At 47.3% G+C, this 17,978-nt stretch overlaps 1 protein-coding gene across 1 annotated transcript in view; it reads right to left on the reverse strand.

Annotated features, from left to right (window-relative positions):
- Positions 1 to 15,930, reverse strand: part of LOC119449587 (beta-1,4-glucuronyltransferase 1) — a 69,677-nt gene extending 53,747 nt beyond the window's left edge. Inside the window, exon 1 of the transcript XR_007466339.1 lies at positions 15,833 to 15,930. The gene's annotated coding sequence lies outside the window, so the exon portion shown is untranslated. The remainder of the gene's footprint in view (positions 1 to 15,832) is intronic.
- Positions 15,931 to 17,978: the final 2,048 nt, after the last annotated feature.

Genomic DNA, 17,978 nt, shown 5'->3' on the forward strand with positions numbered 1-17,978 from the left:
CTTTGTCTCTTTCTCTCTTTCTATATCTCTTTCTTATCTCTTTCTGCCTTTCTCTCTTTCTTTGTTTATCTGACCTTCGTGGTGATTTTCTTTCTTTCTTTCTCTCTTTCTTTCTTTCTCGCTTTCTCTATCTTTCTCTCTCTCTTTCTCTATCTCTTTCTTCCATTCTCTCTCTTTCTCTGTCCTTCGTGGTGATTTTCTTTCTTTCTCTCTTTCTATATTCGTCTTTCTCCATTTCTTTTCCTCCTTCTCTCTTTCTTTCTTTCTTTCACCTTCGTGGTGATTTTCTATATTTCTCTCTCTCTTTCGCTCGTTCTTTCTTCTCTCTCTCTTTCTCTCTTTTTCTTCCTCTCTTTCTTTTTCGTCCCTGATATGTGCCAATGAGCCTAAGACCCTTTCTGCACTATCGCCAGGATCTGCCCACTTTTCAGCGAGACATCGCCACCGCCACCACCACCACCACCACCGCCGAAACCTGTGAGCCTATAAAGCTTCGCTTAAAATCGTGACTGTAGCAAATGGCTGCTACTGCAACAGCTCGACTAGCCACATGCGCGTGATGATAGCAGGGTGCGAAATGGATTGCAAGAAACACTCTCAATGTACATACGAAGGTGAACAGTACAGACGTTCCAGTAATATATATATATATATATATATATATATATATATATATATATATAGCGTTTGCACAGGGGTACACTTATCTAGGTCAATTACTCACAGGGGACCCCGATCATGAGAAAGAAATTTAGAGAAGAATAAAAATGGGTTGGAGTGCATACGACAGGCATTACCAAATCGTGACTGGGAGCTCACCACAGTCGTTGAAAAGAAAAGTGTACAATAATTGCATTCTACCGGTGCTAACATATGGGGCAGAAACTTGGAGGTTAAGAAAGAAGCTAGAGAACAAGTTAAGGACCACACAAAGAGCGATGGAACGTAAAATGTTAGGCCTAACGTTAAGGGACAGGAAGAGAGCGGTGTGGATCAGAGAACAAACGGGGACAGCCGATATTCTAGTTGACGTTAAGATAAAAAATGGAGCTAGGCAGGACATGTAATGCACAGGGTAGATAACCGGTGAACCACTAGAGTTAAAGAATAGGTGCCAATGGAAGCGAAGCGCAGCCGAGGACGGCAGAAAACGAGGTGGGGTGATGAAATTAGACAATTTGCGGGCGCAAGTTGAAATCAGCTAGCACAAGAAGGGGTAATTGAAGATCGCATGGAGAGGCCTTCGTACTGCAGTGTACATAAAAAAGGCTGATGATATATATATATATATATATATATATATATATATATATATATATATGGAACGACTAAAACACAGCGTCAGGAAGATGCGAAAGTTTGAATTAGACCCCTGATTAAGACCGACCGTAGCCTCCACCACATTGCACGGTTCTCGTGAGATGTGCCTCCTGCAGGAGTCAGTCCCGTTTCTTGCTTGACTGCTTTTTTTATGTTTTTTTTTTTCCATGGCCATCATATATGCGCGATTGAAACAGCGAGCCAGCCGAGTTTCTTACTGCAACGATGGAGCAAACGCAGCGTACATGGACAGCAAAAAAGCGGAGCGCCAGAGAACGAAAGAAGAAATCAAAGGAAAAACGAAGCAAACGATGCCTCGAATTCTGCGCATGTTCGGCAGGAGGGACCTCATGTAGTACAAGGCGTGTCCAGCATGCACGCTTAGCCGGTTGGGCTTTGCTGCAAAGCACGACGCAGGACGTTATGAGGCGAAGCCAGCCAGTCAGGAGCTCTGCGCGACTCCAAGGCGGATTGGGGGTAGTGGGGTAGACAGAAGTAAGCGTCTGGCGAGCAGCAGAGTGCTGGGACGGGGGTTGCATCGATTAAATCGGAGGCCATCGACCACTTCGGAAGTGTACACCGGTCACGAACAATGGGAATCGCTCCTGATCAATGCCGCTCCCTTCGGTGCAACCTATACCCCTTACCCCGTCCTCCTTTCCTTTCTGTCTGGCTTCATTTTCGTCACTCGCTTTCCGAAACAGCAGCTGTTGGGACCGGACCTCCGCGATTTCCATCGGCGATGATGTATGACCTGTCTCGGTAATGGACCGGGGATAGTCCAGCGGCGTTTTCCAAAAAACTTACGCCCCCCCCCCCCCCCCCCCCCTCCGCGCAACGTGGCAATTTTCAGTCTGTTCTTTCTCCAATCTCTCTATTCCTTTTTGGAGAAATGGACCCCACGGTAGTGTTCAATGTGTTTGCGCTGTCTACGTCTTCTATGGAAGCTTTGTAAACGAGATTTAGAAGGTTCGCAAACATGTGCAAAAGAAGTAGAGAACTGAGGATACGTAGCGCCACAGAAGCGCAAGTTTTATATATAAAACTTGCGTCTCTCTCTCAGTCGTCGTGGACGACGGTGCTGTGTTTGAACATTCCTCCTTTCGGCGACGACACTGACATACTCGCAGCATTGCATGTATTACTTAGACACGCTGACACATTTTTTTTCGCTCTCTCTTCAGAGAGGGAGAGTGTCGCCGATGCTTAGAAGCTGCAGACGGTCTTTCATAGGTCCGTCGTCGCTGCGTTCAGAGCTGTCAGCTGGGAGAGTACACGGCAGCAAATAAGCCTGCTTCTCTGCACGCAAACGTTTGAGTTCCCGTCCAGCTGCTTCGCGCATTGAAGAGGCGAGCGGGGGCCTTTCTTTCTTTCTCCCCCCCCGGCAACACCGAAGTGGCGCTTCATTATAGCTACACTGGAACATCGCCGAGGTTCTCGGCCGGAGAACGCACACCCTGAAAGCAGGAAACGAATTATTCCTGCACCGCATCAAATCCAAGTTACGCCGGTACGATCTTGTCGTCGATGCTCTAGGTGACATTCATCTCTACCAAGAGTTGTTACGTTGCCAATCGTAAGTTTATAAGATACGTTCATACGTACGGACTTTTCACAACTTTTTGAACGCCAGGCGATGTTTAGTGCACTATAAAAGGTTAAACGTATATAGAGATACGATTCCGTCCATGTTTAATCGACAATAGTGCTTACTCCCGACTACGCATACGCGGTAAACCCTGCGCAAAAGCAGTCGTTATAGCATGCGTTGTCGTACGCGGGTTAACTAGCGCGCGCGATAGCTGACAAAGAAGTGATTGCTCACAGGAACGGTAACGGTACGCGGTATCACCGCACGAAAGCCACATGTTATCGCGGACGAAGATGCCGTCTGAGTTAATTATGTCGCCTATGTCGTCTATGTTAATTAACCTTTGTCCCTTTTCCACATACGGACTCTTTACGAAACCAATTTCGTTGTGTAAACGTATTACATGTTATCATGAGAGATGGAAAGTTACTCCGCTTCACTGTAGTGTATACACCAGAATCTGGAAATGCAATATCGCTGCAGAAGTGCGTCTGACACCTATACCAAACGCTACAAGAGCACGCATAGCTTAACACCATTTCTGAGCTTCTTGAGCAGCGACAGCCAGCAAGAAATCTTTCAAAAATACCACATACCGACAGTCACGGTGCTATATTCCCATTTTCACGGAGATTGTGACATGACTAGGAAATTAGACAATCTGCCACAATGTAATTAAACGTCAATAACCGCTAACAAGACGACAAAGCTCCGCCGGTGGGTTCAACCGATTGCAACTATTGGAACGATCGTACCTACGGGACACTGTGTGATATGCACGGACGCGGCGGTTAACTCAAGAAGAGGACAAATAGCTTTCTCAAGTCCGACACACCCTGAGAGACAAGTCATTTGCAGTTATGCAACGGACTTTTCAGACCCCTTATTATTTGAGCTACAGGCTATACACGATGCGATAGGAATCCTTGTCAACTTGCACGATGCACTATCTTGGTGTACGCAATTGTGTACACTGCGTCTGAAAGGAATAACATCAACGAAGCTCACATCTATACTGACAACCTCGGCGCAGTTAAGCAGCGCAAAAAAAAAAAAAAATGTCGCAGTTTCGCTCGAAAGGCGAAGCATCGATTGCGATAGCAAATTAGTAGAGAGCAATTCGGAGTAGGGATAGTAGTTTTATCGGCTGCATAAACTTGGACACATTGGCTTACTAACTGAATTAACAACAATCGTGGCGTCAGCGCGCACAAACAAATATGAATAGATCACACTGAATGACCGCAGCCAACGACTGTCAAAACGCTGGCAGCGAGCGCAGGTTCGCGCGGTCTATCGCTTCAACGGAAACTGAGCGGCGAATGCACAGCGCATACAAAGGTCAGAGCAGTGTGGAGATAAGAGACGGTGCGGGCGACCGGCACCGCCGGGCAAAGGGCAGCGGAAAAGTTGTCGGCAGAGGAGAAGCTGCCCCCCCCCCCCATCCCCCCTCTTCCCGTTTCTTGCTTTCGCGTGGGAGATTGAGTGGCAAGATACGCCTTTGGTGCCGGAGCACATGCAGCGCCACTCCGCCTCCCTCCCTCCCATACCCCCACGGCCTTTCGCGCGACGGTCGCGTTTGCTTTCCGCCGTGCGTTCGCCCTCCATAATAGCGCGCGTCCCCCGCGCGCTTTCGCTCGCGCATACGGCGCACGGCGACGATTTTACCGCCCTTGGAATCTATACGGAACCTCACGGCGACGGCGACGACGACGGCAGAAATCCGGTTGAAGTGTCCATATAATTGCTATCGCAATAAAAAAACACTGCGTATTTGTGAGCAGACATACAAAACTCACAATTCTACACGTGTGAACATTACTGTCCACTGGGTGCAGGCCCATGGTCATGACCACAACAATGACCTTGCGGACCGCATTGCTCACTCTTTCTCAACACCCGTAACTCCTCCTTTTTCCCTTCCCTCTGACCATACGAAGACGTTGTCCAGTGTCCGAAGCGCTCCGCTCCTGCGTCTGCAGCGAATGCCCGCCATCTACTTTGGACGTGCGCTGGGACAAAGACAATTCGTGAAATTGTACTTAAAGGTGTCAAATTGAACAGTGATCGCAAGCTGAAGACTATGAACGATGGATTATCGACAACGCATTTTATAAGCCACTATTGCAATATCTCTATGAAATGGGCATGCACGCTTACATTTAGTTTCATGCTTACGTTATGCCGTGTGGCAAACCAAACGGGAAAAAAAAAAAGGAAAAGTGGAAGCGTGTTCTTGCAGTGTACCTATATAGGATGGATTTGAATCGTCTAAAAGGCGCGTTTGCAAGCAAAGAGCGCAGATTAAATCCAATGCACTTGCTACCCTTGCTACTCCGAAGAAACAGCTAGTATTAAACGTAACACGGAGTTGAGCAACGCATTTGATTCAATTTTGATTAAAATATTCTGGTCCGCTGGGGCCGAGGCGTTTGCTCTCAACCGGTATGGGATAATAAAATATCCTTGTCTATATTCTGGCCTGTATACCAGAATAAATTGCTTGCGCAGAGATGTTTAGAGCAAGCGCACTTAATCTTGACCCCCATCGCCAACTGTCAGCATAGCCCGCGCTGCGGGATGGGTTTGGTGACGGGGCAACTGACGACAAAGCCATGGCGAGCAAACACTGCTGGCAAACCTGCGACAAGAACACGCTGAACGTTACCGCAGTTCTTTCGTTTTCTTCCGCCGGTTCACACAGTCCCCGGCAAACGATGGCTGTCCCCTAGAAGCGCTGCAAATTCTGGTCTACACTTGCAGCGCCCCAGGACCTTCAAAATTACAAGTTCCCGAGATGACACAAACGTTGACGTAGATAACCGCGTGCGACCAATCGGTGAACTGAAACAAGGAGACGGTGTAAAATTGATGCACCGCGTGCCGGAATCGAGGCAGCGAACTGATGTTCGCGTAATCATAAAGATTTATCTTTGAGACGTGCACTTTACATGAGAAACGTTTATTATCTTTAGAGACGCTTATTGTCGAAATCCCTCAGCCATGGCCTGAACGAAGGCCTTGCCTCACGAGCAGGTTAACGTCCACACCTGGTTCCTTATTTTGTGATCATTACATTTTTATTCGTCCTGCCCCTCATCTTTATATTCCTTCTTTCCCGTCCCCCCGAGTAGGGTAGCCAACCAGGCGCATTTCTGGCTAACACCCCTGCCTTCCCTCTTTTTCTCTTCCTGCTCCTTGCCCCTCAACATTCGGTTGCACGAAGCTCCACTCTCATATATCGCCAATTATCGGGCAGCCAGTACGACGGCTGACTAGAAATGATGGAATCGAAGGAAAAGAATCCTCACAAAATACGGCCCCCCGATGTACGTGAACTAAATTTTGTGATGTACTATGAGAACGGCAATTTTGGGAGGATGTTGCGAGACGCGCAGTAAGCTGATGGGGCTAGCCCTTTAGACGTTTTCGTTCATCATAGAGTAATTGCTTTGCAAATATTTTTACCTTATCATCTTTTCTATGCGCAAGAACACCTCCGTTAAAAAAAACTCATAAAATCCCGAACTTCTACCTTCTCACGCAATTTGAAGAAGTTTGCGGTCAAAAAATTAAGAAAGTATTGCACATGCATAATTAGGCTATAGGTTGTAGAATCTATTTCCAGGGCTAAAACGTTTACGCCACCGAAAGTGAGAATTTCATGAATAATGAACGATTTCCCGCTTCCAGTACGAGTACTGCGTTATCTGCGAACTTAGTAGCACCGTGGCATAAATGCATGCTTTACATGCTCCCGGGTCGCTGCGGAATCAAGCCACCTCGGTGGTTTTCAAATGCCCCGTGGCACTTGTTCGTATTCTGAACTGTCACAAAGTGTTCACGCCAACTATAAATAAGGTCTTTCTTTTTTCTTGTTTTTACCGAGTAACACTCGCACGACACCGCACTACAGATTCATGCATATTTAAGACTTCGCTTCAGGTAGCTCTGCTGCTTAAACTGAAGCCTCCTTTTTGAAAAATGTTTGCTCAGGCCAAAGCTAACGCCAATAAACAGTCGCTAGTCGTAATGGGCGACTTCAATGCCCTCTTTCAAATGTTGGGCCACTCCGCATCCACCCCTAAGGGAAGAGCTCTGTGGCAGCACATACAGAATCAAGGTTTCACCATCCACAATGTCTTTACTCTTTCTACCCGGCTAGGAAATAGCGTCAGTAGGGATACATCCCCCGACCTCACCCTAACTCACCGCATCACTCAGGCGACGTGGCAAAACCTCCAAAACAACTTAGGAAGCGACCATTACACTCTCTAACTCCGCGTAGATTTCAAGCACAGACCGCTGGCCACGAAACCACTAAGGCTTACCAATTGGACGGAATTCAGAAATCGCTCCAACACCAACGAAGAAGACATCACCGACATAGAGCAATGGGCGAACGCCTTACAAGCAGACGTAGATGCCCATACCACTATTCTCCCGTTAGATACACCCTTGGCAAAAATGGATTCGAAGCTCCTACACATGCAGGAAGCAAAGCAAGCCTTACACAGGAAATGGCTAACAGCCCGTTACAATCACAAACTCCGAATCACAATCGCCAAATTGGACTCTCAGATTGGACAACACGGTATCCAATTGGCAGCACAGCGATGGACTCAGGTTTGTGAAGGAGCGCATGTTCATCTTAGCACTAAAAAGACCTGGCAATTGCTCCGCCACCTGCTCGACCCCACCACGTCTAGGACGCATAAATAACCACCAGATCAATAAACTGCTACATGAACATGCAGCGGACCTGCTGATAATGTTCAGTAACCTGGCTTTCAAACATATGACCCCTCCTACGCAAATCACCATGCCGGACTATGCTGGTGAAACCAATGAGGAATTTTGTAGCCCCATCACAGAAGCGGAGGTTCGACATGCAGCAATGCATACGCAAATTTACCGAGTATTACAACCACTGTCTAGGAGAGGGCGAGATACCCCAACAATGGAAAGCAGCCAAGGTGATCTTCATTCCCAAGCCGAATAAGCCAATTCACATTGATAACTCCTGTCCCATCTCTCTCACCTCATGCATAGGGAAGTTCTTGGAGCACGTAATCCACCAACACCTCCCCAAATACATCGAACATAACCACTTGTTCCACTAGGAAATGACTGGCTTTGGCAAGTCTCTTGTCATGATGTTATGCTAAGGCTCAAACAAGACATTATCGAACCGAGCGACGCACGTGACACAAAAGCGTTGTTCGGCCTCGACCTCAAGGGAGCCTTCAGTAATGTGTCCCCCTTGGCCATTCTACGCGAACTTAGCAGAATAAACTGCGGAGAGCGAATCTTAGCAGTGTAAACTGCAGTATATATGCAGCTTCCTCACGAAGTGCACTGCAACGCTCCAATTAGGCAGCGAACAATCTGGTGAAATAAGGTTAGGAAGCACTGGCACGCCCTAAGGGGCAGTACTCTCTACCCTCCTCTTCAATTTGGCTATGCGACCTTTAGCTTTCACTCTCAAGAAGATTCCAGACCTCCAATTCACACTGTACGCGGACGACATTACGCTGTGGATGACTGGAGGTTCTGACAGGCGCATTCATGACACCCTCCAAGCAGCCATTGACCAGATCGATCAAGTAGGTCACGACTTGAATCTTAGGTACTCCCCCAGCAAATCAGAACTTCTCCTCCTGCCCCAGAATATCCAACTCACGGTTGAAGGGCACTGCATACCAGTGGTGCACCGACGGGGGGTGGGGGGGGGGGGGGGGGGGAGTTCGGGTGTTGTAATCCCCCCCCCCCCCCTCCCTCCTTCACGTCCAGCCCCATCAGTCCAACGTGTACCTTCAGTGCTCTGTGCACATTGTCGTTATAATTCAGGAGGTGGCTTGAGGTCGAATTTTCCTGATTAACAAAAACACTCTATCATTCACTTGTATTTATTCATTCACTCTTAAATTACTTTGCGTAAAACGGTGAAGAAATAAACATAGTCATCGTCCTTGGTGTCATTATTATAATTATTAGGCATTTTATTTGCTGTTGGATTCCTCTGGCTAAAGCAAGGAAATTGCATATTATGAAAAGTGCTTGCTTCCCGGAACCCCCACCCTCACAAAAATTCAACCCCCCCCCCCCCTCCCTGGCAGAGATCCTGGGTGCGCTACTGCTCCATACCCCACCCATGTAGACAGAATAAGGGTGCTAGGACTACACCTTCAACGCAACTGAGCAAATCAGCGTAACTTGCAAGCACTACAAACAACAGTAGATAATACGCTACGCCTCATAGGAAGGATCTCCAATAAACACGGAGGGCTTCGAGAGAAGGAGCTAATTCAGCTCATCCAGGCTTTTGTCCTAAGTAAAATCACCTTCGCACTACCATCTCTCTCTTTCTTTAGGAAGGAAGCGGATACTGTAAATTGCTTGATCCGCAATATACACAAAGTCGTTCTTTGTGTTCAGATTATAGCATCCACACAAAGGTTGATGGCCACAGCCACAATTAATACCCTTCAAGAATTAACCGAAGCACATTTATCATAGCAATATCACAGACTCACCACCACTGAAGCTGGGCGTGAGATCCTGAGACTTCACTACGCTGTTGATGTTGTTGACCTGAGTAGGTTGTGGCGCATACCCACAGTGGGGGATTGGTCATGAATCGGGTGGTTATGTTCGGTGTACGCCAACTACAAACTCTCACTTTTCTTACCCCACGCACATTGCACTTATTCTTTCCCGTCACATACCCAACACCCAAGTGTCGCTTCTGCCCTGTCCAGACAGCAGATCTCTCCCATATCATGTGGCAATACCCCATCAAATATGCCCCCCCCCCCCCCCCCCCCCCTTGCACCCCCAAACCATTAACTAGTAGCGAGGAGCTGTGGGAGACTGCCCTGCACAGCTCCGATCCCACCCTACAGGACCGAATCCTGAGGTGGGCTGAGGAGATGGCGGAGGCCTACTACGACTGGTAGGTGATAATCTGATCGTGGTACCTTCCGGCACAAAAAAACCCAGAATTTAATTTTTAATCGTTCAGCAGACTGACGAAGCGCTTTTCAATAAATTAGTGCACTGTTCACTCGAAGAACGAGCAGTGCGTGATCGATTTTGCATTATAATTTTTCTAGGTAAATGCCTCGGAGCCTATATATTTGGTAGCCGATGTATTGCGTGGTCATCTAAACGAGCGAAGCAACAGACCCCTTCACAAATGGGTCTGTTTACAACCCTCACCATGCCCTTGTGTTTCACTGGGTTCCTCTTTCAGCTGAAAGCCCTCGTTAGAATTCATGCCACTGGTTGGGCCCTTTCAGCTGAAGCGGAAAGGTCTCCGTGCGACACGGACGATTTCCCGCGCCTCGATGCGATCCCGTTTCCAACAGCTTGACCCGAACTCAGCGCGACGAACGTTATTCTACACGGGTTACATAAAAAAAAAAGGCCATTGGCACCGAGTTCCCGCAGGAACGCTGCGGAAACACTTTGATGCCAATGCTCAGTTTCATTCATGTTCGCTATACAGCCTCGGAAATAAAGCTTTTGAGCTAAATTGTTACCCTATTTTCAGTGAAACATCGATTCTGCCACATGTTTTCTTTACCTTTAAGTTCCTTTGTATTATGCTCTGAAGACGATGTAAACAAAATAGAGATCACACCACTTTTGGTGACGAAAGGAGACAACAGTCTGTTCCGTCTGTACTAGTACTTGCTGCCAATACAGCGGTCTCGGCTTATACGCCCTTCAGCAGTCGCGTGGGATTTGCTTCAGACTATAGACCTTTTCACTGATTACAAACATAGGCCCTACACGGCTTCCGGTTTTGCCCACTGACGTAGCTGCTAAATGTAATTGGCAAAGAAGCAACCATGTGTTAAACCATAGCAGACCGATAAGGCACGTGACCCGAAGTTTCTTGGGGGCGGCACGCTCGCTGCTGCTATCGCGAGCATGAAACCGTCTATAACGAAGGTAAAGTGAAACCAACTGGATTTGTTGCGTACTGCTGTCCCTGTCCGTTACCGTGTCGTCGTCTTGTCGCCGCCGTCAGGCTACCTCATCATTAGATTCACCCTCATCATATTGCGAAGACGACGCTGTGCGCGATGAAAAAAGAACACATTTGCCGTCCCCTGAACAGGCTGAACTCATGCCATTGTGACAATGTACTCATGAAAGCCTTGCGTGCTATAACCACTGCGTTATTGCGCTTGCGCTTGGTGATTTGTACATGCTATTACGCGCTACGCTGACTCTGAGTGGTGGCGTCTGATTGTGTATCTCGAGCTGATGACGGTGTCCACTGTGGCAACCTGCTGCCGTCGCAGTAACTGAGTTCAGAGAGCGGGGTGATTCAGCTGAAGTGTGCTGGTTCCTTTTCTGAAGGCCCTGCTTTTCAAAATATCGGCGTCCTCCGACGACATTTTCTTTTTCTTCCTTCGCTTGCGACGTTTGCTGGAGTTTTCGCCCTTCACTCACGTCAGCGTGAAAAAGAGCACTCGGCGTCTCGATCCCAAAGGAACTGGAAATCGTCCTATATAAACGCGTATATATAATATATATATATATATATATATATATATAATGAATCGAGATGGCCACCTTCTCCAGCCACTTTTTTTTTTCCTTTTCTACGATGCACGAATCGAAAACGGGGCAAACCTCTTTCGGTTCACGGAGCGCGTAACGTGCTGTGGCGAGCTTATCGCTACGCTTATCCAGTGCGGACAAACAACCGAAGGTCTTACTTCCTCTGAGAGCCATTTCCGCTTCCCGGATGTTCACGCTCCTCGCGCTCGTTCCGGTAATTGAAAGTTTAGTGCCCGTAAGGCAGTGCATTATAAAAAGTCCGCTAATCGCTGCGAAGTATGTATAGGAAGCGCTGAGGAGTAAACAAGGAAGAGTAAGGAGTCTTCCCGGCACCACAGGAAGCTGCACTGAAGCATTTCAACAAAGAGCACGTATCGACGCCAACGTTAACGCGTGAGGAGAGACACTGATCATAACAACGACTTTGATTATAATTAAGACTAAACTGCGCGAGAAGAACAGCAGGTTCTGCAGTGCTCTTGTTACATACTTCCTCCGTCCGTTGTTCTTTTCTCACTGTTTATAATCTTAAAATGAACGGCCCTTGCATGATTGTAAAGCTAGCTTTCCCGCAAGGCTGTTTGACAAACTAGTGGCCGGCGTAGTCATTTTTTGCCCTAAGCAAAAATAACTACGCGCAGTTTGCTTGTCTTGTGACATAGAAAATGAAGTCGTGGCTCTAGTGGTGAAACCATAATGCATGTGCAGCTAGTGCTATTTCTTCATTTGAACCAAGACCGATGCCGCCATTAGTTAGGCAGATGTGCAATGCAGAGAAGCGCAATTGCGAATTGAAAAAGAGGTTTGTTATGACAGGTTATAAGCTGTATTATTTATTAAAATAAAAGTATATAGAGGAGAGAGAGAGAGAGAAATAACTTTATTGAAATAAAGATCGTGCTTGGTTACTGTGGGTGGAGACCCTCTTCCAGGGCCCCACTGGCTATTGCGGCGCGCCGGGCCTGGTCGAGGGTCGCCAATTGGCTTCCCAAGTCCAGTTCGGAGAGTCGCGCCTCCCACGACCAATTTCTAACTTGGTTATTAACTAAGATATATATAGATTCTTGCAATGGATAATATTTAAAGATATCAAGAATGCGTGTCGACAGTTCTAAATTAGATATGGAAGTCCCCTCGCAAGGTTTGGCGTTCTCATATGTTTGAGGTACATAAGCTAGTTTCAGGCGCACGAATGAGGCACAATTACAAACAAACGCACGATTAACACACTAAACTACACACGCGGAGTCAATATTAATCATATTTGCCGGCGTCTTCAAAGAAGCGTTGAAGTGCTTTTTAATAAGCTTTGTGATTCACCTTTGATGGTCATGCACCCAACACATTAGCAAGTGAAAAAGGCCGATGTGAGTCAATTAAACGCAGTCCGTGTTCGAAGTGCGTGTTCGAAGTCTGTGTCCGTGTAGTGCGCTTGGGGTAGTCGAGGAGTAGGTAATACACATCCTCGTTGTCATGACCACACGAACATGTTGAAAAGGACCCACCTTTATATTTGAAAGAGGAAATGCTCATGGTTTTGATTAACCAATTTGACGTAATATACGTATATCACTGTAGATGCAGAGGTTGACCGTTCGGTGTACTGTAACGTTTTCACGGTCTCTCGTCGGCTATTCACTGCCCCGTGATTCACAATTGCGCCATCCGCTTGAACTACCACTACAACAGTCCACGATGTTCCGTCTGTGGCTGGGCGTAACATTTACAAACTCGTATTCACTTCAAATTAAAATGGCCGACAGTCCCGTCTGTGACACGCGCTGCTCTGACGAGACCTTCGCATACCTTCAAAGTATGCGAAGACCTCGTCAGAGCAGTGCTTGTCGCAGGCCGGGCTGTTGGCCATTTTAGAGACAAGATAGCGCTATGAAACATGCTTGGACCGACTGGGCAGTCATTCCCTTGTCAAAGCAAAAGGTTCTGGGTCAGTGCTCGCAAAGGATTTTAAAGACGATAGTCTTTCTTGGGGAACTTAAACGCTGAAAATTTGGTCTGTCTGTCTGTCTGTCTGTTTGTCTGTCTGTCACCCGATTCAGCCACCCGGCCAAAGTTGGACCACTTGCTTACCGCCCACACTACTTAAACTGGTACGGCTGTTCATACTTGTGAACGTTATCGATCACAAAGTAAATATTACGCATATCTGAGGCGCAACATCACTAGATAAGTATTAGGAGGTGTGTTCCTTTAATAGAAAATACATAGATACGTAACTCTAAAGACCCTAGTTTCTTAAGCTGCGCTGAAAATGCCATGCTATGCGCGCCGACGAACGACGTTCCCCGACTGCGCGCCGACGAGCGCCCTCTGCCATGGAGGAAGGAAACCCTCTGCACAAGCTCATGTTTCCCGATGTATTGCCAGATGGCGTCCATGTCTCACGCAGCGCCTCCTCAATTTTATCAATGCCAGCCAGATGCGGCCGATTCAACATAAAGGAAGCGCTGTCTGAGGCAGGGCAAAACATAAATGGCCGCTTGATGAAATAATGCGGTAAAATGAAATCTGTTCAAACAAACCTTCATGCCAGGACGGAAATGGTACGAGAACAGCATCACGGGTGGCCGCGGATCAGACCAGCAATCATGTAGTACGGCCGGCAGAAGACTATCGTCTTTCGACGACATTTGCAGCGAAGCACGCAGATACGCGGCAAATTTTTTCTTAAAAGGCTGTGATTGTGCTGGTATATCTCCTGAGGTCTACAGTCCTTCATGACAAACATGACGCCAATGCTGATGGATACTATTGGCTTGTGTGTGCGGTTTGCGGTTTCTTCTATTGATAGCACCGTTGCTGCTGTGGGCGCTCCGCCTCGGCAGCAAGACAGTCGTGGTATATATAGTGGTATATATCTAACCCAAACCTGGACAAACGCCATAACTATATACCTCTGCTTTCTCTATCACCATAAGTATATGGCTAGAGAGGGTGGTCGAGGCCGGAGGGATAATGACTAAGCTTGCGATGGACTGTCCAGCTAGGCGAAGCCATTGACCAGTACTGGCTTCGTGTAACAGCTATCGTGCACCAGAGAGAGAGAGAGAGAGATACGGAAAAGGGAGGGAGGGAAGTCCGCAAGAATAGAAATGATGATGAATTAACCTGCCTAATTTTCTGCTTCAGAATGGGGAAAAACTATTAGTTACATATAGAGCGCTTTCAAAGTGTGAGAAGTTCGTTTGAGTTTTCTGAGTACAGCACCCCACTACCAGAAATAATATGAAACAAATGCGCTCAAACCGTTTCTTGGACGTCAGCATGATCCCCTTTCCTTCCGGAGTCGACACGACTTCCAAGTGTTCACGACTCTTCGAAGTGTTCGCGGGGAGGACAAGGTGACGAGCTTTCACTGCTCTGTAAGTCGTATTCCAAAAACAGGTGGATTTTGACTATAAGCCACTACACAAAAAAAAAAATGAAAGGGAGAGATCCGCTGGGGACAACAAACCCGAACTCGACTAAAAAAGCGTTCCTGAAGCGACCAGGACGACGGCACGTAAGTAGTCCGTATGCTCCGATTCCCGTCAAACCGCGACATTTGAATGAACTTGTAGCACACTGTATAAGAACGTTTAGGTAATCTATTGCCTTTTTGGAATTTAGAAGCACCAATCTCGCGCGGGTGTTTCAATCATTCGATAACGTTTTAAGAATTAATCCGTCAAAATACACGCGCTAAGTTAGCACTCTTATCACATCTATCGCATAAAATGTTTCATACAACATGTGAAGAATAAAAAAAAAAAAAGACTTGATACTCTTCAGTTAAACAGGCTCGACTACCGTCAAAATGGCTTTGATTCTTTTATTTCAGATGCATTAGAGCGAATCTCTGTTTTATGTACAATAAATCACGATTTATTCGCTGCTGCAAGATATCTAGTTTATAATAGAGAAAAAAAAAACATACTGTGTATAACTTCACACCTTAGGCTGAAATGATAGATGTTTCACAAGGACACTGCATGTACTCTACTAGGCGACATGCGAAAGCATCCGAGGTTCAGTGCCAAGTTAGGAGATATTTATGCGAGGACACAATAAGCGTCAGCCGTGCAGCGGTGGCCCTAGTCGCATCAGTAAATGTGGCGCGTCTATTTGCAAGAAAGCTGAGTCAAGGAGCTATCAATTTGTGCCAACAACCCTGAGTCGACTCCTACGGAGTGAACAGATGACGAAGAAGAGTTGATACAGAAAGAGGAGCGACGCGCTAGCCGTCGAATCAATAGGGTGTCTGAAAAAGATGCTCGCGGGAGGAAATGCGCGGGTGCGAGGCGATGAGACACACAGACAGGTGGTGTTCGGAGGTGACCGACTCACCGTGTGGGGACAGCGGATGGAGAACGGGAACGGGGAAGCAGGGAGGGGGCATTCGGCGGCCTTGGCGGGAGGAGTGGCGGCGGCCGACCGTCTCATCCTGGTGATGCCGGGAGGAAGGATGGAGCGACTCCGGAGAGACAGCGGCGGAACACGGCAGCGCCGCCACGCGGGCGCACGACGGGAGCGCCGCCGCCGCGAGCAGGCGATGCGCGATGCCGACGGCGAAAGCGGCGGAGTCGACAGCCGAGTTGTTTAGTTCTGCTAGTCGCGAAACTCCAGAGTGCTGCACAGATTGTTCGCCATCTTGAAGATACGATAATGAACATGAATGAATGAAGGAAGGAAGGCAGAAAGGAAAAAAGGAAATGCATAACTATCTCACGATACTCAGCCTATAAGTCGCTCATTCAAACCGGGAGAGATAAAAGGCGACGTAAGAAGGCAAGAAAACGCTACTACTAGATACTGAAGCGGTTGCGGACAAACTGGATAAATTAAGGTTCAAGGTACGGTACGGTACGTTTCTGCCATTTCTGAAAAATGAACACGTGCTCATTTCTCAAGCGGACAACTGACGCAGTGCGTGCAGACGCAAAGCCTCAAGGCACCGTGGCAACACTAAAGGAAGCGGCCGCACGTCAAATAAACACGTCTGGGCCCGCCGCGGTAGTTTGTGGCTATCGCGTTGCTCGAGGTCGCGGGTTCGATCCCAATCGCGGCAGGCCGCATTTCGACGGGAGCGAAATACAATAACGCTCGTGTAGATTTAGGTGCACGGTAAAGAACCTCATCAAAATTAATCCGGAGTCCGTCATTACGTCGTGCCTCATAATCCGATTGCGGATTTGACACGTATACTGCCCAATAATTCAATTAAACTTTAACACTCTGGCCTCGATGGTATGTGCCGTGTGAGGCAATTAATTAAACTAACCTTCTCGGAAGTTATGAACAATGGCGCACAACAACGCCTCAAGCAAACATATCTCCCTGTGTGTTCTATGTACTAGGCAGACAAACAGCAGTGGTGCACGCAAGGTAACGTTTAACACCAACTTACCACTCTCGTAAAGCACTAAACGCTGTATAAAATAAACATTCGCTGTCAACATCAACGCTAATTATCGTCAATCAAAGCAAACGGCACAGAAAGCTTCGCTCACATCGATTCCCACAGTGCGTGGGATCCGCATGGTTTTCGTTTTTTTCTTCACTGCACTGACTGCCGGTTCAACAACCACGCCTGCACGCCATTTGCCGGTTTTTAGGTTCTCCTGAAATGGGCACATTATAATGAGCTGCATCGTAAACGCTTTGTCGGGCCTGCTAATACGTAGCAAGACAGCTGCGTTCTCGCTAATAGATTCATTTTCAGTTCCTTTATATTTTCACCATAATTCTATCCGAGGTTCCGAGACTGCACCGTTCATCGATCTTCCAATTTCCAATATAGCTGCAGTGACTTCTTAAAGGTCGTAATACAAAACAAGCATCTCTTTACAGCAGCTCTTTACAACAGCTAAATCGAACGCTGAATATACTTCAGAATTGACAACCAAACGGGAGCATTTGTTGTCATCTAGACTTCTATACGTATTGCTGGGTTGTTTGTAGGCTACTGATATGCCTTACGAATAAACTATGTGAAAAAGCGCGCAGATTTTCTAAGTGTACCCAGCTTTATACAATGCCTTTCAATAAATTTCACTCGCGTATAATGTGTACAATCTGCGTATCGCCATTTTGTTTTCATTTTGCTTGTATTTTTGCATACCATACTTTTCACAAAAAAAAAAATTTGTCGCAAGCACCAATTGCGATAGCAAATTAGTAGAGAGCTATACGGAGTAAGGATAGTAGTTTTATCAGCTGTATAAACTTGGACATGCAGCAGCACCAGCAACGTGCAGAACTGTTGTCGACGCCGTCGGTGTTTTGCCCGCGTTCGCACCAAACGCGCGCGGCGTTTTGGTGCCGCAGCTAAATGTCGCCTCCCCTCCCTCCCTCCCGTCCCCCCACAGCCTTTCGCGCGACGGAAATAGTTGCGTTTGCTCTCTATATATGGAAAGGAGGAAAGAGACGCTTCATTCTGCAGCCCTTCAGGGAGCACGGCGCAGAACGCGCGTTTGCTCTCCGACGTGCGTTC

Source organism: Dermacentor silvarum, chromosome 4, assembly GCF_013339745.2.
Source record: "Dermacentor silvarum isolate Dsil-2018 chromosome 4, BIME_Dsil_1.4, whole genome shotgun sequence".
NCBI classification, from domain to species: Eukaryota; Metazoa; Arthropoda; class Arachnida; order Ixodida; family Ixodidae; genus Dermacentor; species Dermacentor silvarum.